The 25,993-nt window shown below is 39.8% G+C and overlaps 1 protein-coding gene and 1 pseudogene across 3 annotated transcripts in view; one reads left to right on the top strand and one right to left on the bottom strand.

The window, feature by feature from the left end:
* FGF13 (fibroblast growth factor 13) overlaps positions 1-8,045 on the bottom strand; it is a 441,864-nt gene extending 433,819 nt beyond the window's left edge. Inside the window, exon 1 of one of the 2 annotated variants that reach the window (XM_081125291.1) lies at positions 7,736-8,045. The gene's annotated coding sequence lies outside the window, so the exon portion shown is untranslated. The remainder of the gene's footprint in view (positions 1-7,735) is intronic. The other variant, XM_081125292.1, reaches the window with a different exon arrangement.
* The window catches only part of LOC308551701 (N-acetylneuraminate lyase pseudogene), a 67,661-nt pseudogene that overhangs the window by 2,768 nt on the left and 38,900 nt on the right, over positions 1-25,993 (top strand). The gene's annotated exons all lie outside the window — the stretch shown is intronic.

Here is a 25,993-nt window from a genome sequence, read left to right as displayed (position 1 = left end):
ATTTTTGTCTTCTTCAGTTTCTTTCATCAATGTCTTATAGTTCTCGTTGTATAGATCTTTCACTTCCTCGGTTAAATTTATTCCTAAGTATTTGATTCTTTTTGATTATATTGAAAATGGGATTTTCTTTATGTCTTTTACAGATAGTTCATTGTTCATGTACAGAAATGCAACTGATTTTTATGTATTGATTTTTGTATCCTGAAAATTTCCTGAATTCACTTATTAATTCTAACAGGTTTTTTGGGTGGTCTTTAGAATTTTATATATAAAAAAGATCATATCATCAGCAGAGACAATTTTACTTTTTCCTTTCTTATTTGGATGCCTTTTATTTGTTTTTCTTGACTAATTGTTCTAGCTATGACTTTCAGTACTGTTGAATAGAAGCAGTGACAGTAAACACACTTGTCTTGTTCCTGATCTTAGAGGAAAACCTTTCAAACTTTGACCTTTGAGTATGATGTTAACTGTAGTTTGTCATATGTGACCTTTATTATGTTGAGGTATATTTCTTCTATACACATTTATTGGGAATTTTTTTTTTTATCATGAGAGGATATTGAATTTTTTCAACTGCTTTTTTTATATTGAGATGATCACATGATTTTTGTTTTTCATTCTATTAATGTGGTGAATCACATTTATAGATTTGTATGTTGAGCCAGCCATGGGATAAATCCCACTTGATCATTTAATATGATTCTTTTAATGCACTATTGATTTCAGTTTGCTAGTATTTTGTTGAGAATTTTTGTATCTATATTCATCAGAAGTAGTTATTGTTTCTTGTGGTATCCTTATCTGGGCTTGTTATATCAGAGTAATACTGGCCTCATAAAATGAGTTTGGGAAGTTTCCCTTCTGTTCTGTTGTGGGTTTTTTTGAAGAGCTTGACAAGATTCAGCATTAATTTTTCTTTAAATGATTTCTAGAGTTCACCTATGAAATCATCTGGGTCACAGCTTTCCTCAGCTGGGGAGTTTTTGATTACTGATTCAATCACCTTACTTATTACTGGTCTGTTTAGATTTTCTATTTCTTCATGATTCAGACTTGGTGGAGTATACATTTCTAGAAATTTATCTATTTCTTCTAGGTTGTCGAAGTTATTGGCATATAATTGCTCATAGTAGTTTCCAGTGATCCTTTGTATTTCTGTGGTATCAGTTGTAATGTTTCCCCTTTCATTTATATTTGTTTTTTTTTGAGGAGGGGGTTAGTTCTCTCTCTTTTCCTTAGTAAGTCTAGCTAAAGGTTTATTTTGATTCCCTTTTCAGAAAACCAACTATTAGTTATCATTGGTCTTTTCTATTGTTTTCTATTATCCTTTACATTTATTCCTACTTTGATCTTTGTTATCTCCACCTTCTGCTCACTTTGGGCTTAGTTTGTTCTTGTTTTTCTAGTTCCTTGGGGTGTAAAGCTACGTTGTGTATTTGACATCATTTTTTTAAATGTAAATATTTATTGCTATACATTTCGCTCTTAGCACTGGTTTTACTGCATCCCATAAGTTTCGGTATGCTGTTTTTCCATTTTTATTTGTTTCAAGATATTTTTTTTATTTCATCTTTGGTCTTATTGGTTGTTCAGATGTGTTGTTTAATTTCCACATATTTATGATTTTCTACAATTATCTGCCTGTCATTGATTTCCAGTTTCATACCATTGTGGTCAGAAAAGATACTTGGTATGATTTCGATCCTTTAAAGTTTCTCTAAGACTTGTTTTGTGATATAACATATCATCTATCCTGGAGAATTTTCCTTGTGCACTTGAAAGAATGTATATTTTGCTGTTGTTGGATGGAGTGTTCTGCCCTCGTGTTGCTGTATAATCTCCCCATGGGCATGCACAAGGGACTCTGTTGAGACTCAGACTGGGGGCATGCAAGTGCACAGCTGGAGGGGCTAGCTGCAGGTGAGCCCAGTGGTGCAGGCCAGTGACACAAGACAAGGCTAGATCCAGGCTCACAAGCAGCTGTGGGGATCTTGGCTATTAGCATGCATTTCCGTAGCTGTTAAGATCTTGCCATGGCTGTGCACATGGCATTGGAGGATGGTGATGGGTGTCAGGCTGGTGTAATGTAAGTACACAGATGGAGGGTCTAGCCCTGAGAGTGCACATAGTGGTGTGGTTCAGCCATGGGAGTCTAGATTTGAGTCTTACACTTGTGCAGCCAAAGAGTCCTGGAATGGCTGCTGCAGTGGGTGTGGGTGTGGGTCTGGAGCTCAGGCAGCAGCAAGGGGAAGGGAAATGGGAGGGACTCTGATGGCTGGTGTCAGTGAATGAAAATACCTGTGGGGAAAAACCCAGTGAAATCTGCAGGGGAGTCTGTGATAGCTTTGCTGGCCATTGATTTCTTTAATGGCAAAAGCTGTTGGGGTTGTCTGCAAAGCAGGTCTCTAGGAACCCCCATAATTCCTTTTTATGAAGCAGCCCCAATTCAATACCCAAACCTACAAAGGAGGCTACAAAAGAAAAATCTATAAATGTTCTCTTTTTAAATATAAATGTTGAAATTTTGAATAAAACTTTCCTCCAAATACAATCAAGCAATCTTTCAATAAAGTAAATTTTGGCTACATGAGGGCACAGTGGACTATAGTATTGAACCCAATTCTTTCCCCCTATTTGGATCTAGGTATTTATTCCATGTAATTTTGGAGTTCCTGCCATAAATACTAGTATGATATACATTTCCCTGTCCCTTAACTTTGGGATCAGCCAAATGTCTTGTTTGGGTGAGTAAAATGAGGTAGAAATGTGCCACTTCCCAGCCGAGGCCTTCCTTAACCCATTTCCACCTTCTGCCTTGTGATTCTGGCAGTCACCTTGCCCCAGCAGGAGGATAAGAGTTACCTGGGGCAGAGCCACCCTAGCCATCACAACCTGAAGCAATGCAGCCTCAACAAACCAACAGACCTACAGCGACAAGCAGAGTCACTCAGCAAAGCCCAGACCAGATCCTCCAGACCCCAAGTAACATGAGCGATAACAAATCATTGTTATTTTTGAAGCCCCTGAAATATTGGCTGATTTGTTTCACATAAATTACTAACTGACATATAGGATTACATTTGGAAATGCAAAAAAGGTTCAATATCAGCAAATCTATCAACATAACTCATTACATCAATAAATTAGAGAACCATATGAATAATGATATTAAGAAATACTCAAAAGTCAACTGATAAAATTCAACTTATTCCTAATACATTTCTAAATTAAGTAGGATAATAAGAAAATTTCTTAAAATAATACAGACTGTTTACCGAAAACAGATGCCAAATATTATCCCAAAGGGCAAAATACTGACCTGTTCAAATTAATTCAAAACTAATTATTCAACACTGCCTTGGAGAATCTAGCTTATAAAAAAGACAAAGGAAAGAAAGAGAGAGAAAAAGAGAGAGAGAAAGAAAGAACTAATATAAACATCAGATAAAACATCTATTTCTTTGCTAATGGTATATTTGTATAGCTACACAAACAAAACACTCTCGTAAAATTGGTGAGACATATTTAGAGAATTTGGTATGGTAGCAAAATACAAGGTTACTAAACTAAAGAAATAGCATTTCTCTATTCAAGCAATCAACACTAAGAAATAAAAATGGTAAAAATTATATTCACAATAATGAAAAAAATCTATATGGGTGGAGGTGGAAGAGGGCATAGAGGGGATAAATGGTGATGGAAAAAATAAAATATAATAAAACAACTCAAGTGCCCATCAGTAGGTGAATGGAGAAAAAAAACTATGGTACATGTACACCATGGAATATTATGCAGCTGTAAAAAAGAAGGATCTCATACCCTTTGAGACAGCAGGGAGGGACCTGGAGAGTATTATGCTAAGCGAAATAAGCCAGTCAGAGAAAGACAAGTATCACATGATCTCACTTAGTTGTGGAATCTAAGGAACAAAATAAACTGATGAACAAAATAGTTCCAGAGGCATGAATACCTGGAACAGACTGACAGATCTCTGAGGGGAGGTGGGTGTGTGGGACTTGAAGAGATTAACCAAAGAACTTATATGCACATATGCATAGCCCATGGACACAGACATTAGGGCGGTAAAGGCCTGGGTGGGGCTGGGGCTGGGGCTGGGGCTGGGTGGAGGGTGCAAAGGGGGTAAGAAATGAGGGACATCTGTAATACTGTCAACAATAAAAAACAAATTTTAGAAAAACTATATATATATATATATATATATATACTCTTCAACCCAGCTATTCTATTCCTGAAAATCTGTCCCAGAGTAAAAAAAACAAGTACATGTAAGAGTATGTAAATACAAAGGTGCTTATTGCAGTGTTGCTTTTCAGTGACCCCCCCAAAAAAACAAAAAAAAAACACCTGTGACAGCAAAGTGAATGTCCACTAAAAGTCGTATGGTTGAATATATCATTTTCCATCTACATAATAAAATTCTGTTCAGCTGCAGTTGCATGGAAATTGAGCAACTTATGTCAACTTGAAGGTTTTGTTGAATGAGAATAATACCAACAATGCAAACAGCAAAGACTCATATATAGCACTGTTTTAAGTGTTGTACGTATTTTAACTCATTGAATCCTCACAGCAACCCTATGAGATAGGTATTATTATCAACCTCATTTTCTACACAAGGAAACTGAAGCCCTAAGATCACACAGCCAGTAAATGGCAAGAATTTTCTGCTAACATACAGAAAAGTGTGAATAACATGATATGATCTCTGCAAAATAATCTATAATAAAAAAGGTATATGCATGTACATAGGTGTACATATGCATGTTTTATATAATAATGAGAATAGAAATATGGAAGGATACATACTAGGCTAGTAATAAAGGGTTATTGTATATATTATATAATTATATATTATATGGATATAAGTAAATTAACAATAACCAAAGAGCCACAGCATTTTAGTCACAGACAATTCCAGAGTGGTTGCAGTTTTGCAGTTACTACAGCAGGTCAGGCAAAGAAGGGAAGACCCTGCAAATCTCCATCACCCAATGTCTCCTGGACCTCCTATCTCCTGCCCACCCCAACCCCCCCACCCCCGGCACTGTGCTCATCCCTCCCTTATGTCAGAATGACTGTATTTAGAAATGCCAGGTGCTTTCCCATCCTACCTAAGTCACGAGACTACCTGGAATCCAGTCATCACTGTGCTCTGAGATTGCCCAACCACAAAAGGCTTCTCAGATCCCACCCTTGTGCATGAATCTCAGGTTTGGGGCATGGAGACAGAAAGGATTTGTCTCACATCCACATCTTTTAGGGAAAATAAAGCCTTATCTATTGCAGAGGGATTTAAACTTTGTCATGTCCACTGACACACTCCACACTCATTCCCAAGGTGTTTACAGAGAGAAATGGACAGAGGCCCTTCTGCCAAGAAGCTTGGGTTCTTGAAGGAAAATATATACCTTTCATATTAGGTACTCAATGAATGTTGAAGGAAATGATGATGTATAGGAATAATTCAGATTAAAGATAGAGGGTAAAGTGTTCAGTTTCAGAGCTAAAACCAAATGCTATGGGAATTGGAATAGGGAAGCATGAATACTTCAAGAAATGGTTTTATAAACTGATAACATTTGAGCTAGATGCAGTGTTTCTGAAAGTGTGGTCAGCATCAGATCTTCTGAGTTGCTTAAAAAAGATATATGCATGTACATAGGTTTACATATGCATGTTTTTTATAATTATGAGAACAGAAATATAGACCTGCTAATGCCAGGCCTGCTGAATCAGAATAACCAGAAGTGAGTCCCAGGATTTGTTTTTTAAAGATGCCATCCAAGTCATGCACACTAAAGTACACACCATGAGATGAAGCAGATTTAGGTGCCTAGACATGAAAGCAAAATCAAAAACATGCCCAGTTCAATCTGACTGGGGGTGGGGGTGATGAAGAGGAATAATGAGGAATAAGATTGGAAACGGGTTAGGGCTAGATCATGGAAGATCTTGGGAATGCCAAGTGAAAATTTTTTAACTTAATTCTCTGAGAGATTTGACACAAACAAAACAAAAACAGGAGGGCCTTGACTTTTACAGTGCTTCCCAAATCTGGCCATGTATCAGAATTATCAGGATTGCTTGCAAAAGTCCAGGTTCTGGGGCTGCATTCCCAGACCTTTTGAATCTGAATTCCCAGGGATGTGACCCAGAAATTATCATTTAAAATAACCTTTCCAGGTGATTCCTGGGCAGCCAGCCTGGGATTGGTTCATGAAATGGTGTTAGTAAATCACTGTTCTACTAACAAATGCATTCCTGAAAAGTTGTTTGTTCATGGAGATTTTATTAGTGGAATCATTTATTCAAAGTACTATGTGGGTGTGATATTTAGAGGCAACCTCTACCAAATCACTTTCTCTAGAGTGTTTCAATAAAACACATACCCAATTTGAATGCAAAACCCCTGATAACTTTCAAAAAAATGTGACAACATATTTGGGTGGTAAGACCAGTGCCTGGATTAATGATGCCATGTGGCTGCACAAATGCAACATGAGGAAAATAATTGAAAAGTGCTAGTTTCATCTATCTTTTCAGCAACATGAATGAACCTTAAAGTAATATCAGAAAGGAGGAAGTGCCAGTAGGATACAATGCCAGTAGAACCATGGCTTTAAAATGGAAATATCCACCATGTATTCATTTTGAGATCACAGGAGAAGTTAAGGCAACAGTTGAGGTATAGACCAGATGATCACTTATTCCAATTCATGGTCCAATTCAAATAAAAGGTAGGACATATTACTTCCAAGGTGTTTCTTATAGGATTAAGATTTTAAATTTATGTTATTTGGACAGTCATCTACTTTAAAGATGGATGAAAGGAAACAAAGGCAGACACAGCTGATTCTGAGTATGAAGAATTTGTTTCCTTCAACCATGTAATATTTTAACATTGTCATTTTCAAGTAAACATATCTGTTACTAAAGTGTCTCTTTTACATGAAAACACCTTGGTTTGGCAAGCTGGAATATTGGCATAATAGTTTGCTTAATGCAGGGCTCAAAGGTCATCTTTAAGCAAAAAAATTGTTAGTGCTCAACCTTCAAACAACCAAGACAGCTTCTTTTTTCTCTCAGAAGTCTTCTAACCTCAGACCCGAAACTTTCCAGCTCCCTTTCAATTCCAACTCCTTCTCTGAAGGCCCACTGCTATGAACAGGCTAGAAAACAGAGATGAGTCCTAATGGCAGTATTTCAGGAAGGAAATGGAATCCAAGCAAGTCTTTTGTGCACCTGGATTAGATTCCCTCTTTTGCTGGGACTGCCCAACCTATAAGAATCCTTGTGCTAGGCAGCTCTGCATTACTCTGTTCCTGTACAGCAGAAAAGGTAAACACAGATAACCAGTCCCCTGTGCCAAATTCAAATTCTTAGTGTTAATAGCAGGACAGGAAGGACAAGGTACCTAGAATAAAGCATCTATACACAGAGAAGTTGAGAAAGGGTTACATTTAACACTTAAGGTGCTTTCTTGCTAGCTAATATCTTGGCTTTGGAGTAGGAGGGTATGAGGAAAGGAAATAATGCCCAAATATTGCTGTGGCTTGATCAGTGTGTGAGGAATATGGACTTAGACTTTCATTGTAAACTATGATCTGCCCTTAACATTTGTCTCCCTGCCCCAGGTGGAGAAAATTTGGGCCGGGGTTACCCAAGATCACAATTCCATAGCATTTCCCCCAATGAGTTTGGTTTCACCTACCTTAGAAATGGAGATTCAATGGGCTTGGTGGTGAGAAAAAAGCAAGATCTCACCATGTACCAAAATCTTAAACGGACCTGTTGTTATGAGTGCCAGCAGTCACGCGCTCCCGAGGAGAGGGAGAAAGCTTCTTGGTCATATCACCGTATTTCTGAGATTTGCAAAAGGCTGGATCTGAGACAAAGCACTCCTAACTCCCTAAGACCCTCCTGGTTTCAAGGGCCCCAGGCAGGAAAAGCAAATAGTTTAAAGTGATTGCAGGGGTCAGTGAACCCTGTGTGGTTCATATCAGACTGTTCTGAGGAGTGGTAAGTCACAGGGTCTATATTGCAGCTATTTTTAGTGAAACCAAATTCCTTACCCAAGTTCTCTTGCTTCCAACTTGTTCTAAGTGTAGGAGACCAGCTGTGGTCAGATCATCTTACTGGACCAAGGCTCTCTCAAGGCGAAGGGACCGAACCAGGGAGGTGGAGTAATTAGCTGGTGACTGTTGGTACTTTGGCTCTTTTTCACTGTCTCAGCCATCTCCAGAGGGAGTGGGCATTCCCCTCCTACCTGTCAGAAACTAGATAGGTTGGTGACATTAGAGGAAAAAACTTAGAATTTGGCAGTCCTTCCCCATTCTTCCCCAATTCCTACAATCTCTCTTCTCTCTCTCTCCCTCCCCACCCCCTCACAGACACAGACACACACACACACACACACACACACACACACACACACACACACGCTAGGTTCTGTAAGCCAAACCCAGATCTTGGTCTGACTTGCTAGAAAGGTCAAGAAAAGAAAGAGTGTCATCATCCAGGAGTCAGGCCAGGCTTGAAAGTATGAGTAGAACTGGTGTCTAGTCAGTTTGCAGCTGTCATTCATTATTCTAAGAGAGGTAGTTTTAATGGGGAAGAAAATTCAGAAAACATTTATTTTGGCTCCAAACCTTGACCAGAGGTGTTAATTCAGAAGACAGCTCTCTGCAATTCTGAGAGTGGTAATTGCCTTCCCCAGATTCATCTAGTTAAGTGTCTTTATAAACTGTGGGACAAGACGCGCTAGACAGTAGTGAAATCTATTTAGTGGGCTGTGACTAGCATTTAATAATGAGAGAAAATTAGATGAATAGAATAGAATAGAATAGAATAGAATAGAATAGAATAGAATAGAATAGAATAGAATACAATACAATACAATACAATACAATACAATACAATACAATACAATACAATACAATACAATGCAATTAAGTAGAATGGAATAAATTGGAATAGAATAAAATAAATATAATATACTATACACAGTAAAGGTGAGTATTGTTCTATAAAACTTTTGTTTCTTCTATGTATATGTGTACTTAATAGCCACATAAAATTTATTTCTTACTGCTGGTCATCACAAAATTTTACTTTTCTATGAATACACTGATCTAGATTATTTGGTAGAAAAGAGCATAAGGAAAAGCCTTTGGGCCACCCCCAATTTTTTAAATTATGTTTTTATTGATTTCAGAGAGAGAAAGGGAGAGTGAGAGAGATAGAAATGTCAATGATGAGAGAGAGTCATTGAATGGCTGCATCCTACACACCCCCTATTGGGGACTGAGCCTGCAACCTGGGCATGTGTCCTGACAGGAAATCGAACTGTGACCTCCTGGTTCATGGGATGACACTCAACCACTGAGCCACGAAGGCTGGGCTCACCCCCAATTTTATAAATACTACTACTATCACTGCTTTGGGGGGATTTCATTATATGTCAGGCACTATACTAAGTGTTTCATGTTTATCATCTTATGTAATACTTATCACAAACTTCTGGGGTAAATTAATTCAAGTTCTGCAGAAGAAGCAGTAAGACTTGGCATTAAGTTCAAGTATCTAATAAGGGGAAAAGTTGAGGTATGAACCTAGGCCTATTTGTCTTCAAAGCTTGTGTTAACTGCTCTGTACTACTTCCCTCTTTAATTGGTCAATGCACAGTTAAATTCATTACTTAAACACATATAAAAATCCTGGCTGTGCTGGTAGCTTCATAAAAAATAAGATGAGAATGTTTAGAAAAATTACTTCAGATTCATAGGAACTTCTAGTAACTTCTGATTTAAAAGATGGTTAAATTTGAGTTAGTTGCTTATTTGACTCAGTATCCCATGCCCCAAACCTACCCTCAAGACCCTCTCATGAGCATCTGAAAAATCAGCTGGAAGAATATGATTTTAAGATACTAGATTGTCATGTTCTTACCCCTCTGGCTGCTTCCACTCTATTCCACACAAAAATCTTGTACCAGGGCACATTTGGATTTTGTCTTTTTATAGTTTGAGCTAAATCAGTTCAACTACTTTTGAGTTGAGGAAAAAAAATCATACTTCTTCCACTTCTAAAATAAGCTCCTCTTTTGGGCATACAGAAAGCTTAGAAAAAGAAACTGAAACTTTAAAGATTCCCACTACACATATGTGTGCTTTTAGGCCCTCGTTACTTTTAAATGTTCTCTTAAACTCCTAGTGATTTGATCATTTTGCAAACTCCTTTGTTCTGTTGTCATTTTTGTAAATCCCATAGCACACACCCTGCGTGCAGACCCAGTGTTTTAAAGACCTCAAGTATTGACTTCAACAAGTGCCAACTTGTGGAGAGTGAATGTGGGGTAGAGGGGCTGAGTAGGAAGGAAAATACTGAATCCAGCCTCCTGCAAGGGCCCCTGCAAAGACCCCACTGGAGTTCAGGTTAGGTAAAAAATGCCTATAGGGAAGGCCCCCTTTTGTTTCTTGTCTGCTTGCGTGGCCCACACTAATATCGCATGGCTGCTGGCTTCATAATAGGATTCTCTCCAAACCAGGGAAGGCTGAAACTTGACCTCACTGGCTATTAACTTCTCTGTAGTAGTTCTTGGCCACTCATCAAAGCTTCTCTGAACTCTTTGTTTGAAATGAAAACTAATTGACTCATAAATATATGCAGACTTTCTAGACAAGTTGTTCATTGTCACCAGTGACCTGACCAGACGCTGGGGCCACAGGTGCTCTCAGGAGTCCAGTCCAAATCTCAGTTCTCCCCAATGGGGGCCCAGCAACTTCCTGGCTGGGCTTCGCTTTTAGGGGCAGAATTCACCCCCACCTGCACCTACATCCTTCCGACACTTTTCAAAACAGGAACAGTTGTCTCAGTTCCCCCTCCCAGTGTCCAGGCTATTCTATATTTGCTGGAATGGAATAGGATATTGCAGGCCTGCCCCAGCCAGAGCAGGACTGACTTGTATAAAGAGAGCCTTGGAGCTCCCCACCCCATGGCATACTCCTAGCCCTGACTGTTCTAATTGCCACACTCAAGGAAGCACAAAGGACAAAGAAAGGGGCTTCTACTTCTCAACTTTACCACTCTGCCTGAAGCTTCTATGAACAAAGGACATTTAATAATAGAACTTTTCCCCTGGTATTTACAGCACCAATTGCTCAAAGCTGTTTTATGCTTTATTTTTAAAATCCCAGCCTTTGTCACAACCTCCCCAGGAACTGGAGCAGAAGGCAGGTATTAGTTGCTCCACTTTGCTAACCAGGAGACTGAGGGGTCAATGAACAGAGACTATTTCAAGAGTGGACAAGCAAAGGCCACTGAGAAGCAGAAAGCTCAACAAGGCTGTGGTCCTTCATTTCATCATTCATTCACAGACATTGATTAAGTCCTGATTCTTTTCAGGCACCACACTAGGCACCAGGAAAACAGCAAGGAACAAGTTTATGGTTTCCCATTTCTTCAATAAAGAAATGTCAAGGAAATGAAAAAGAAGGGATAACGTAATGTTTGAAAGACATTTGAGAAACATAACTAAATGCAATGTATCGACCTTGTTTGGACCCTGAATCAAACATAAAAATGTAAGAACACGTTTGTGAAACAATAGAGGAAATTTTAAGATGGAATGGATATTTGATAGTTAAGAAATTGTTAATTTTTTATATATGATAAATTACAGTGATACAATTAACTTACCATTTAGAGACATATATTGAATCATTTATAGATGAAACAATATGATATTTGAAATTGGCTTTAAATAAAACATGATTGATAGGAAGGAATGGGTAAGTATATAGATGAAACAAGAATGCCTTTGAGTGATGATTATTATAGTTCGGTAATGGATATAGGGCAGTTCTAGTCTAGTGGAAAGAGATCTATTTTGAAATAATTCCCCAAAATTCCAGAACTGAGTCTCATTGAACTGGATTGTCACTGTAGCTAAGAGCCTGGAATTTATCAGTAGGACAATGGACTGAGAATAGGGGCCAATTGGTTGCTCATTTAAAAACAAGTATCATCAGAAGATGGGGAAATGAATGCTGGGTAAGAAGAAACAGGTCTAGTGCACTGGAGAACAAGACTGTGGAAAATAATCTAACAGAGGAAATGGTTGGTCTCTCTGACTCCATCTTGTTCAAGCCTGCTTTGTTCCCATGGCCTTCAGGCAGATACATTCTGCTTAGTCTTGCATATAGATATGCTAATCATTAGAGGAATTCTGCTTGCAGCTTGAGGCGATAAGGGAAGTTTGTACTGTTTATCGGAGATTTGCAGAAACCTTGTGGGCTCACATCAATGAGCACACTCTTCCTCCAATCCCTGCTGGTGCCTATGTCTTTGCTTGTCAATCACCTCTTGTCCCCCACCCCCATTCCCTTTCCCTTCACATAAAAGAAGCCTGAATTCTGTACTTTCTTTATGTGAATTTGAGGTACCACTAGGTTTCCTATCTTTTCAGTGCATTCTTGATCAATAAACCTTTCCTGGGGATGTTACTAGTCTACTCATTCTAATCATCCTATTCTAACAGTGGACTGAGAAATTTGCAGTATTTCTAAAACTCAAGTGAGCCTTAGAGGTCATCTGATCTAGTTATCTCCCCCATTTTACAGGTAAGGAGACTGAGGCCCAAGAGGAGACAGAGTTGGCTCAAGGTCACACAGTATCTTAGGCACAGAGTCAAGGGTATATTTTAGGGCTGAAAGACCAGTGCTCTTTCTATTGTTACACAGCTACTTATAAACCTTTTTCATTTTGACAAAATGTAATATACAAATGGTCCCTGACTTAAGATGGTTCAACTTAGGATTTTTCGACTTTACAATAGTATGAAAGAGGAACTCATTTACTATAAACCCTATTTTAAATTTTGAATTTTTATCTTTCCCCAGGCTAGCAATATGTGGTACAATATCCTCTTGATGCTGGGCAGCAGCAAGATGATTTTGCCTCACTGTAGGTTAATGTAAGTATTCTGAGTACATTTAAGGTAGGCTAGGCTGAGCTATGATGTTCAGTAGGTTAGTTGTACTAAGTGCATTTTTTACTTATGATATTTTCAACTTATGATGGGTTTATTGGGATGTAACTCTATTGTAAGATGAGGAGCATCTCTACTTTATTAGCTAAACCAACTTCTTTCAACATATATCTACAATAGGGCTTTCAGCAATGAGGCAAAGGGATTAATTAAATGACTGCACCTCAAAAAAAGAGTTGTCCTAATATTCATCCAACCAGGGCCAATTATGTGGAGTGAGATGTATGAGGGAATGAAGCCTCTGGGCCTAAGCCACATATTCACAGAGGGCTTTAAAGCTATTTTTTTTTACATTATCTTTAAATGATAACAACAACTGGGAACACATAGTACTTGGTATATACCAGGACCTATTTCAAGCCTTTTATAGATAATAACACATTAATCCAAATAGTTATACTACAGTGATATCTTAAGTGAATGTTAAAATTGTTAATATATATTGATAATATTTTAAGCATAGCACAAGTGCTATAATCCTATTTTGACATTAATACTTTTTTTTAATATATCACTAGCTTCAAACAATGAAAGAGGACTGAGTATTGATCTTAGAAAGGCCCTGCCACCATCCATTCATTCATCTATTCACTTACCCTTCCATCCACTCATCCATCCAACCATTCGCCTATCAATTGATCAACTCATCCATCTGTCCATCTACTCATCCACCTACCCTTCCATCCACCCATCCACCCACCTACCCATCCATCTGATATTTGCCAAGATCCTCCCATACAGCAAGTCCTGTGTTTGGCGCCAGTGATGCAAGATGAAGAGAACACACTACTTATGCTTGAGTTGTTCACAATGTGATAGAGGAAAAAATATGAAGTTATATGGAAACCACTGTGAAACAGTGGCATAAATGCATGGAGGAGGGGCACCTTGCCAAGTCTGTTTGCTTAATTATTTTTAGAGGCGAGTGTCAAGAAAGACTTGCCCAAGAAGGTGACATCTCAGAGGAGGCCAAGTAGATAACAGTAGGGGACCCCAGCAAGAGCTCTTCAGCTTCCTGGGCCATAATACCCTTGGAAAATCTAATGAAAATTATATCTCTCTAGATAAAGGCATATATATACTTGTACACATATTTTACCTTTTCAGAGGTGAGTTTAAAATCACACATTTTACCTTTTCAGAGGTGAGTTTAAAATCCAGCTCCACCACTCACTAGCCATGAGATTTTGGGCCTCAGTTACCTAATTGGTAAACTGAGAGTAACAATAGTATTTGTCTTTCTCTCAGAGTAGTTGTGACAATCAAATGCAAAATTGTGTGTAAAGCACCTACAGAAACTTGGCAATCAATAACTCATAGTTTCCTTTCCTTTCCCTAAGTGAAATTTAATTTTCAAAAGCAATGAGTTGACAACATAGCCAAGAGGATAAATTGATCATTTCTTGTTTCCTATGGAGTCTAATTTTTTTTTTTTTTTTTTGGCCTCTTCTATCACACCGGTTAGTCTGCCTGGCCTCATTTTCCCAGGTGGCTTTTTATGGCCAACCCCTTAAACTACTTGGAACCCCTTAGGGTACCTATAAAGATGTGATCCCTGCTTAGGGCAGGAGGCTTATCTTTCCCTTGGGAAATCTTTTCTACCTAAAAGGATTTCAAAATATTTTCTTATAGAATTTCTAGAAGTCTCTAGCCATATACAGATCCCCAATTCTAACAGAGTAATGACATAAGTTGAAAGTGCTGTGTCAGGCCAATGGGAAAATATCTCCATCACCACAACTGTTCTCTTAGATTAATTTCTAGGATATGTATTAGTTTCCTAGGGTTCCTATAACAAAGTTCCACAAACTGGGTGACAAAAAAACAACAGAAATGTATTCTTTCGCCACTCTAGAGGCAAGTCTGAAATCAAAGTGTAGGCAGGGATGGTTCTTTCTGGAGGCTCTGAGGGAGAATCCATTCACTGCTGGCAACCCTTGTCATTCATTGGCTCATCTGTGTACCATCCCAATCTCTGCCACTATCTTCTTTTTTTATCTCTCCTAACTTTATTTTTTAATTTTATTTTTCAATTACAATCTATATTCAATATTATTTTGTATTAGTTGCAGGTGTACAGTCTGCTACTATGTTAATATCCTCTTCTCTGTGTCTCTCTGTGTCAAATCTCTCTCTCCTTTCTCTTAGGAGGACACTTATCACTAGATTTAGGGCCCATCCAGATAATTCAAGATAATCTTGAGGTGCTTAATTTAATTATATCAGCAAAAGCCCCTTTATACAAATAAGATAACATTCCCAGGCTCTGGTAATTAGAACATGGACATTTTTTTGAGGGTCCACCATTCAATTCACTACAGGTCTTACTTCTGTGACTAAAGTCCAGCTTTTTCAAGCCTGGAGATTTGGCTTTTTCATGATGTCACTATCTTTGAGTAAAGGGAAATGAATATGTATCAGTTAAAAAATGGTGCCAGACACAGTGCTGGGTTTATATATGCATTACCTCATTTAATCTACATGACGGTTGTAGGGGGCAGATGCTATGATCATCTTTATTTTGCAGATGAGGCTGGGAGTACTTCAGTAATTAACCTCAGGTCATACAGCTAGTATGTAATGAAGTTGCATTTAAACTCATCTCTGCCTGATTCTGAAACTTAAGTTATTGAGTGCTGACCCAGGGCAAGGCACTCTTCTAAGTGTTTTAAAAATCAAAACACATCTAACATTCCTAATAATCCTAACAACCATACAATTTAAGTACATTATTAATAGCCTCTCCTCTCCCTACAGATGAGGCACCTGAGACACAGAGAAATTTAGTAACTTTATTTAGTAATAAAGCTAAAATACCTGACCCTGGATGCCCCTGATATGTAAGATTAGGAATGAAGATTATGGAATGTTTACTACATCAGGCACTTTGCCTTTTTTCACACTGAGTCTTCCCTGGAAACTTGTAAAACAGATATTATTATTATTATGTTTTATAGATGGGAAACTGAGACTCAAAGGGACAAAATGACTTGCCCATGCTTAATGGAAGTGGGATACAAACCCAGGTCTTTGCAATTGGATAGCTGTGTTCTTTCCACTACCCTTCACTGCCTCCCAGAGTTGTTGTGAGGCTCTAAAGACATGATGTGTGTGACTAGGACTCACTTTTAAAAGAAGATGGGCCTTAGGGAAAATTAAGTAGTTATCTATATGCTTATAGTAGTCGTTCACTTTATCATCATAATTGCCATTGTTTTCCTCATCATCAAAGTACTACTGTAGTTGCCCAACCTGAAAAGTCCAAGGCCAGAGCCAGCAAACGCCCAGGGGGTGCTAGTGCCTTGCACAGCTCTGACCTAATCCTGACAATTTAAGAAAAAGTATTACATAACCTGAGGGGAAAAGGATGAGTTGGCATGAAGCACACAGTTGGGTCACATTGTAGTCACGCTTGGAGTATCTAATTAAGCATCAAGTATGGGTCTCCTGGCAATGGCTAAAAAGAGGGTCAGGACAGAATCACTCACCCTCTACATACACAAGGAACTAAAAAAGTAGAATATGGAATTTCAACCGGGCCACAGGTCACCAAGCGCTTTTCAAGGCAGACTCAGCTATTACCAAGGCGGGGGCAGGGCTGGGGATTGAGGGGAGGCTGGTGTTGATGCCATCAGAAATGCAGTCTACTTACACACTTGATGTCAAGGGTGGCAGAGATCCAAACACACAGAGCATGTTCTTCAATACACCAGCTCTATCTCCTGCTTTCCTAATGTTTCATTTTGAATGATACAATCAGATTTGAACCTTCAACCTGCCTTGATTCCACCTTCAATCTCACCTCCTGTGGGACCTGCATTGTGGTACTTGTCCACATCCCAGAAGTTTCCTCTGGTGCTATGTGTGTGGTCCCCAACTCTCTTTTGAGAAATTTCCTCTTGCACTCTGATTATGTGATCCTAGGAAGAACCCCACCTCCCATCCCTGCTGCAGTCATGGAGGTAGGTTCAAATAGTGCTCATAAGATATAAACCTGGCCAATATACATCCATTTCTGGTAGTCTTCAACTTGGAGCTGGGGAAGAGGACCCTCCTTGCTCTCCAATCAGTGGCCTGGAAGGATGTTAGCTTAATGTTGCCCTGTGGTCAAGTTTCTCACAGTACCCCTAGCAGGGAAGAATGAAGGAGACATAAAGAAAATAGAGGTGAGAGGAAGAAAGTGCCTAAAGAGCATTCTTCTTTCTGCTTCCCAGCTATTTCCAATGCCAACTCTATTCTTCTCTCTCCCCTGGCTTAATTACTGAAGGCAATACATTCCTCTCTTTTTTGTTTTAAGATTGAATCTTATTTCTGTCATTTTCAACACTTATACCCCCCACATACCAATAAGAATCTTAATTATTCTATGTAGTCCATGTCATTGGGTGCCTCAGAACATTTCTCTGAGGCAGCTAACCCTGTTTTACAGATGAGGAAGCTGAGCCACAGGGAACTAAATGAATTGTTGTAAGTCCCACGACTAGTCAGTGGGAAAGCCTGGAATCTGTGTTTTGTTCCCTGTCTTGCTACTAAATATCATTAACTTAATCCCTGCAACATGTGTCATAGCGTTCCTTTCCTTCTGTCCCTCCTGCCGTATGCCTAGGTTGGAGCCTCTTTACCCCTTTCCTAATGTAGTGCATTAGCATCCTAACTAGTCCCACTGTACCTCTCTAACTCCAATCCATTATTTCCCAGTCAGTATTTCCAAAGCATACTACTGGCTATGTATTACTCAGTTTAAAAATCTTTCAGGGCTTCCCATTGACTATTCGATCAACTTCTTTCTTAGCCTAGCATTCAAACGGTTCACGACCTAGGCCTAATCAACCTTTAAATGTTTATTTTCCTTTCTTTTGCTACCCTCTCTCGAGGTTCCAGCTCTACCCAACATGCCCCACACACTCCTACTTCCACCCCTTTGCTCAAGTAGTTCCCTTATTGGAACTGCCCCTGTGCCCCCTGTAGAAATCCAACTGGTTCATTAAGGCCTATCTCAGAGATTGTCACTTTCATAAGGCATTCCCAAGGCCATTAGTTGTATGTCATGTTTCCCTCTTGGAATCCTCACGGACACTTCATTCTCCCCTTTCAGAGCACTTCTCACATTCTTCTTGATATTATAGCTATCCTGAGATTTTTCTCAAAGTTTTTATCAAGTCAAGAGGGCCAGGAAGACAAGGTGTGTGTCTTCTTTCTAGATTTTAGTCAATATACATTATTCAGCATCTTCTAAATAACTGACCCTCTGCTTCGTGCTAGAGGTAGTAACTTATATTAGATAACATGCCCAGCACTAGTCTAATAATTTTATGCACAATAGCTTGTATAATTCTTACTATAATTCTACAAAGTAGGTACTATCATGCCCATTTTACAGATGAAGAAACAGAAGCCCAAAGAAGTTAAGTAACTTGTCTAAGGTCACACAGCTAGTGAATGGCAGTGCTGGGATACAAATCCAGCCAGTGTGGTCCCAGGGGCTGTACTTGGCCAGGGTGCCTTTGTAAGTGTCCTCTTCTGTTATGACTCCAACTTACTCCTGCTCATCATTTATTTATTCTTTCATCCACTCCTATCACAGAGTTCTATCAAGTGCCTACTATGAGCCAGGCACTGATGATGATTTCAGCAGTGCAGGGGGCTAAATGATGGCCCCAAACACATGTCCACATCTTAATCCCTGGACCCCATGTATATCACCTCATATGGAAAATCTTTGATTAAGTTAAGGATCTTGAGAGGAGGAGTTACCCTGTATTGTCCAGGTGAGTTCTAATTACAAGGGTCCTTATAGGAGGAAGGAAGGGGGATCTAAGTCAGATAAAGAGATGTGACAATGAAAGCAAAGGTTGGAGTGATGCAGCCATAAGCCAAAGAATTCTGGAAGCTACCAGAAGCTGAAAGAGAATGAACAGACTCTCTCCTACAGCTGCTAGAGGGAAAGTGGCCCTGCCAACACTTGGATTTTGGTCCAGTGATACTGATTTCAGACTTACGGCCTCTAGAACTGTGAGAGAATACATTTCTGTTGTTTTAAGTCACACAATCTGATAATTTGTTATGGCAATCCTAGGTAATTAATACAGTGAACAAGACCAATGTGATTTCTGCTCTCATGGAATTGGCAAGACAGATTCTAATTTTTAAAAATTAGAAGTCCTGGATGAAAGAAGGTGAAGGGATTAAAACACACACAGACGTATACATGCATACATAAGACACACAGACACAGACAACAGTGGTGAAAGCCAGAGGGAAAGGGTGGGGGTAGGGGGAGGTGAGCAAAGGGTGGATAAATGGGGCTGGAAAGAGATTTTGCTTTGGCTGATGGGCACACAATGCAGTGTGCAGATGATGGTTTGTTGAGTTGTACACTCGAGCCTTGTATGGTTTTTTGAATCAGTGTCACGTCCACAAATTTAAAAAATTAGAAGGTCATGAGAAGTGCAGGGTACAATGAGAGTTTGTATATCAGCAAGCCCACCGCCACAGCTTTCCTGCCCCATAGTACACGTGGAGGGGACAAAGGATGCGCTTGATGGCTGAGGGCTAAAAGAGGGGCTTAGAATACTGAAAAAGCATGGCAGGAGTGCATTTTGAACACTGACACTGAAAACAAGAATTTATCCTGGTAGTGCTTTATGAGATTAAAAAAATAAAGGGTCTAATCCTCATCCTTGCTATTAGTGTTTTCATAAGTTACACAGAGGCTCTTGTAAACCCTGCCCAGAAGAATGCCTCTTTCCTTTGTTAAGATTTGCCCACAGGTTACTGTAGAAGCAGTCCTGTGGCCACTTATGCTGGGATGACAAGTAGGTCATCTCCATTAAACTGGTAGTGACGGACTACCACACTGTTTTGAGAAAGACTCTGATGCCATGTCCAGACTCAGTTAGAAAGAGTGTCATGATTGATTAGCAATACCTGTAATGAGCTGCTCATAGTGGAATGTGAGCAAGTAACTCATGCATTTCCGAGCATTCTCTAGAGCACTTTTCTCAAACTTTAGATTTATCAAACACCTGGGGGTTGGTTAAAAAAAGATTGCTGGGCCCTGCCCCAAGAGGTTCAAATATATTAGATCAGGAGTGTAAGCCTGAGAATTTCCATTATTCACAAAGTCTCAGGTGATACTGATGCTGCTGGTCCAGGACACACACTTTGCAAACCACTCCAGAGTGTTCTCAAACTTTAACCTGAGAATGAATCACCTGGAGTCCTTACTAAAAGGCAGATTTTGACTCAACAGATCTGATTCTGATTCTGTATTTCTTATAAGCTCCCAGGCCATGCCCATACTGCACCATGGACTATACATACTTAGAGTGGGCAGGAGCTAGAAAAAATCTTCTCAGTTGAGGTGGCATGGCATACAAGTGTACCAAGGACAATTGTGAGGTGCTATAAGTAATTTATAACTAAATACTTTCTCTAAAATAAACTATGAAAGATTTATTGTTTTCTCTATTAATTTTTTTTTTTTTTTTTTTACCTATGCACTTAACTACAGCGAATCTGCCCGGAATTGTGTATAGAGTCAGAGACCATTCAAATCTCATTTATTTATACAGATAATACAGGGACTTAGGAGGGATGCTGAAGACCCCACTGTACCCTCCATGCACTAGGGAAGGGGCAAGAGAAGGACATATTTTGCCATGGGTGACCCCACAGGGGGATTAAGGGGTTGCTCTTGGAGGAATGAGGTAGGGGTGGGCTCCTCCCCTGAGGCCATCACCTGGAGGCATTAGGTAGAGTCTGGAAAGCTGTGTAGAGGGAACTGAAAGGGAGGATGGTGGACTGGATGTGATTCTGTGCTGGGCCAGGCCCCGCACGCCCATTGAGGACAGCCTGGGGTCCAGCTGGCTCCATGGCTCACTGACAGCAGGGGCATCTGGTGATGCTCACAGTTAAGCTTCCACCCAGGTCTGGGAGGGTGGAGGAGATGGGTCAGGGGTCCAAAGAGAGAAACTGGCGCTTTCTGATGTCTTGTAAAAGCTGATTCCCGAGGACACCCAGTCCTTGTTATACTGCCCCAAAGCACACTACAGTAGTCCACAGTGCATGCCATGCCTCTGAAGGTCATCTATTATGTTCAGCAGCAAAGAAAGGCTAAGATCACCGGCTGGAATGTAAGGATGCAGTCCTTTGGAGAGGACATCCCACTTCTTCCCCCTAAGCTGAATTACAAGGACATGATGGGTGGGGGGGAAAAATTATAGTAACCTCTATAAATAGAAGGGTGGGAAGGAACACAGTAGTATAACCAATCATCCTGGTTTTCGCAGGCTGAGTGGTTGCTGCTGCATCCCCTGCTGAAGTGCCCGAGTCTCCCTCTAATTTTTCTGCCTCTGTACCCTGAAGATTGTTCTGTATCATTCTCTCTCTGACTTGCGTAGCCTTTTCAAGTCCACTGGCCTACTTTTAAGCACCATCCTAAAATAACAGGAGCCAGAAGAGTATGTCAGGGAGTTTCTTTCTAATCATTCCATACCACCCTTACTGTTGGCAAGGTGTGGTGGGGTGGATGTATATTTCTCTACTGGCCCCAGGATATCTCTGGATCATAAGATGCCTCTTTCCTCAGATGGCAAAGAAAGAATCTGAGTAGCTCCAAGAGGAAAGTGAAAAAGGAACAGGTTGCTTAGCATGGCTCTGGTCTAGGCAAAAAGAGTCTGAGTCATCCAGACCAGCTCACCAGAAGGACTGATTACATAGGGATCTGGAGCCAGAGCCTGAGGTACTAATATGTTTTTAGAGATGATTTCAACTTTAGGAAGCTAAGGTAGTAAGAGGAAATGGCTTGAAAATCAGTAGATTTAGGGATCTAGCCAAACTACGACATCCAGGGACCAACTGAGCTTTCTTCTTTTCTCACTATTAATTAGTTATTTCTGTTCTTTTCCCTATCTTTCCAATAATGTTTTTGGCATTATCTCATCTCAATTATGTTAGCATTTCAATAAACTTATTTTTTAATATAAAGCAGAAGTTGATGTAATGTGATCCTGACACATTCTCTCAGAGCGGTGGTTTATTGTAGTCCCCAAAGAATCTCACAATCAAATGTTTAATGATGACAATCCTAGCATGTGGTCCTTCCCATTAGTTTAGAATTATATATCTGAAGTTTTTAAATCAAATTCATACACACCTTAGTAAATGAATAGCTTTTTGATATGAAAATTATAATGCTGGGCCACTGTAGTAACTAAAATTCTCCAAAAGCAATTGAGCTATATGTAACTAAGTTTTAAAAATATGTCTATTGCCCTGGCTGGTGTGGTTAGGTGGTTAGAGTGATGGGCCATGTACTGAGGGTTCGTGGGTTTGATTCCCTATCAAGGGCATGTAGCTGGGTTGTGGGTTTGATCTCTGGCCCTGGTCAGGGTGTGTGCAGGAGGCAACCAATTGATGTGTTTCTCTCACATCCATGTTTCTCTCTCTCGCCCCCTCCCTCCCTTCCACTCTCTCTAAAAAGCAATGGAAAAAATGTCCTTGCATGAAGGTTAACAAGAAAATGTGTTTATATATATCCTTTGCTCCAATTGCACTTCTAGATTTAAAGATATATTCACAGAGACTGTACTTCTACTTAGGATATAGAAGGGTACAAGAGAATGTCATTTCTGCCCTAACTATGTGAAAAACCTAGGTAACTTATAAAAACATAACTAATATTTCTTGAGCCAAACAAAAATTTGAAGTCACAGGAGAAGCAAGTAAAATGACTTGCAGGGTGATCAAATGCTCTGAGAAAAGATGAGACACATAATCTCTTTCACCTTTGGCAGAATAGAGGGAAAAATGAGGCTGCCACACAAGTGGTATCTGCTACCATTTTAATGACTTCATAAGGTCAAGTATGGGTTAGTATATCAGTTTGTAATGGTTAAGAGCTCACATTCACTTCCACAGACCTCCACTGGATATTCACTATAAATATTAAAGGAAAGACAAAAGACAGGAAAGAACTCCCTTTGAACACACAGGCATGCAGGAGATAATTGGTTGCTGCTAGGGGACCAGTAAAATGTCCCACTTGCTTCCCTGAACCTTCTATTTATGAAGCAAATGCTTTAAGCCACTGCAGGAATGGCAACAAAATTTTTGCTCCCAAGTTCCATGCAGAAATTTATTGATTCAGGAAGAGAGGTAGAAGCAAACACCTTCTGTCCCTGAGGGAGAGACAGAAATTCATCTTGGCCTTAGGATCCCGCAAGGATACCAAGCAAACATCCACATCATCTAGGAGAGGAGAAAGGAACTCCCATACAAGTTCAACCACAAAAACAAGGCAGAGTTTGGCTGCCCAGGAAAAAAAGGAAAAAGCATTGAGAAAGCCCTACCCTTGAAGTCCAAGTATACAGGGAGTCAAACTCTGTAGGGCAGGTGTAGAAGAACTGGTAATTTCCCTAAGGGGAAGAATATAAGCACTGAGAAAAACCCATTAGCATCCCAGTCCCATTCTAAGAACAAGTTAATTAGCAGCAGCAAGTATTTGGAGGAATTTGAAGCCTGTGGCACATTTCAGTTAAATACAGCAACAACAAAACCCAAACCCCACTAAACTCATAACTAGATTGACTCACCCCCAACACTAATGGCCTAACAGAAAAAAAAAGTGTACTCCCTGCCAGGCTAAATACCATTTAACTCTGTTTTAAAGTTCTACTCATGATGTCCAGTATTCTATAAAAAACTACAAGAATTACTAAAAAAGTTTTTAAAAATTATTGTCAAGAGATGACATAATCAACAGAACCAAACTCAGAGATAACCCACTTGTTGAAATTTATAAACAGGGACTTAAAAGTGAATATTATTTAAAATGGAAACTTGTGGACACGAACAGCACTGTGGTGGTGCCAGAGGGAAGGGGTGAAGGGGGTCATAATATATGGTGAGGGGAGAAGATATAACTTTGGGTGGTGGGCACACAGAGCAATATACAGATCTTGTCACATAGAAACCCACACCTGAAACCTATATGTTCATATTGACCATTGTCACCCCAATAAATTTAATGAAAGAAAGAAGGAAAGAGAGAGAGAGAGAGGGGGGGGGAGGGAGGGAGGGAGGGAGGGAGGGAGGGAGGAAGGAAGGAAGGAAGGAAGGAAGGAAGGAAGGAAGGAAGGAAGGAAGGAAGGAAGGAAGGGAGGGAGGGAAGAAGGAAGGAAATATTAATATATTAAAGACAGCAGGAATATGATACTAGGTGGAAATTTGGATATGTGCAAATCAATTAAAAGTAGAAGAAATGGTAAAAGTTAAAGTAAACCTCAAATATGTTATTTTCACATTTTAATTACTTTAAAAGATAATTGATAAGTTCAATTCTGACTAACTTGGAGAAGCACACTCCATGCTCTTTCCCACTGAAAGCAGTTATAAAATCTTGATAGAATATATGAGCTTCTTTTTGAGGACACTGAAAGTAAATAGTAGCAGGTGGGTTGAAGAAGTAGATCAAAATTCAATATATCACCAAACCTGAAGTGAGTTTATCATTTTCTACCCCTCTGCTATCAAACCCAGACTTAATGCAGCCTAAAACCTGGAAGTTGGACCTGGCATAGACAGAGGGAGGATCAGGAAATACCAGTTATTGCTCAGTGAGCAGGAAAGTAACTTCCTAATGCTTAGAGAAAGTGGGGAAAATCCACATTAAAATCTTTTTCTCCATCCTTTCACATCCCAGCCTTCAAGCAAACTTGTTTCAGAGGAAATAGCCACAACAAAAAACAATGATAGGGATTGTTAAGAGCAAAAAACTCTAAAAGAGGCGAATCATCCTCTCCAATCAGAAAAGCTGAGATCCAAAATGGGAAGGTATAATGTGCATTGCTTCCCCCACACCCATGTTCTCTCACAAATTGTGATAAATATGTGCACAGTCACGGGAAGTGTACAGGAGCATGGGGTAAATAGAGCCTCAGCTACTGAGCCAGAGGACCAAAATAGGAAGGCACAAGTACACATGAGATCACAGAAAGAAAGAAAATCAGTATATCAAACCCATAAAAAAATTGTTTATGAAATCATGTGCACATGGTGGATCTGACCCTAAACAGCATAATGAAGACTTTTAGAACTGAGAGAAACAATAGCACACCACCCAGGTCCCAGACTAGCCACCGGGTGGTACAGGTACCAAAAGCACTGTAAAGGCTTTGAAAATGGAACAAACATTGAAATGACAGCCCACAGAAGGCTAGTTGTAACTTGTGCCTTGAACAAGACAGGGTTGATTACTTACAAAAGCTAAAATAACTTTCATCATTGGATTTAAACAAGACTGAAAATCTCATAATGTGATATTTAAAATACACAAGATACAAAATAGATCCAGTGACATAAAAGCATGGAACAAACTGACGAATCTCAGAGGAAAGGTGGGGTGGGGGGAGGAAATTAACCTAATAACTTATATGCATAAATGCATAAACCATGGACACAGACAATAGTGTGGTGAAGGCCTGGGGAGGGGTGGTTGTAGGGGGGGGTCAATGGGGAAAAAAGGGGGACATCTGTAATTCTTTTTTAAAATATATCTTTATTGATTTCAGAGAGAGGAAAGGAGAGGGAGAGAAAGAGAGAGAAATATCAATGATGAGAGAGTCATTGATCGGCTGCCTCCTGCACACCCCCGACTGGGGATCAAGCCGGCAACCCAGGCATGTGCCCTGATCCGGAATCAAACCCCGATCACCTGGATCCTAGGTTGACACTCAACCGCTGAGCCACACCCAGCCCAGCTGTAATTCTTTCAACAATAAAAATAAATTTTTTAAAAAATATCTGTTTTGTCCAGCTGGGCGTGGCTCAGCAGTTGAGCATCAACCTAGGATCCAGGAGATGGGCGGTCCAATTCCCAGTCAGGGCACATGCCTGGGTTGCGGGATGGATCCCCAGGAG

Source organism: Miniopterus schreibersii, assembly GCF_964146895.1.
Source record: "Miniopterus schreibersii genome assembly, chromosome: X".
NCBI lineage: Eukaryota > Metazoa > Chordata > Mammalia > Chiroptera > Miniopteridae > Miniopterus > Miniopterus schreibersii.
Note: the sequence above shows the minus strand (reverse complement) of the source record. Positions and strands in the feature narration are given on the sequence as shown.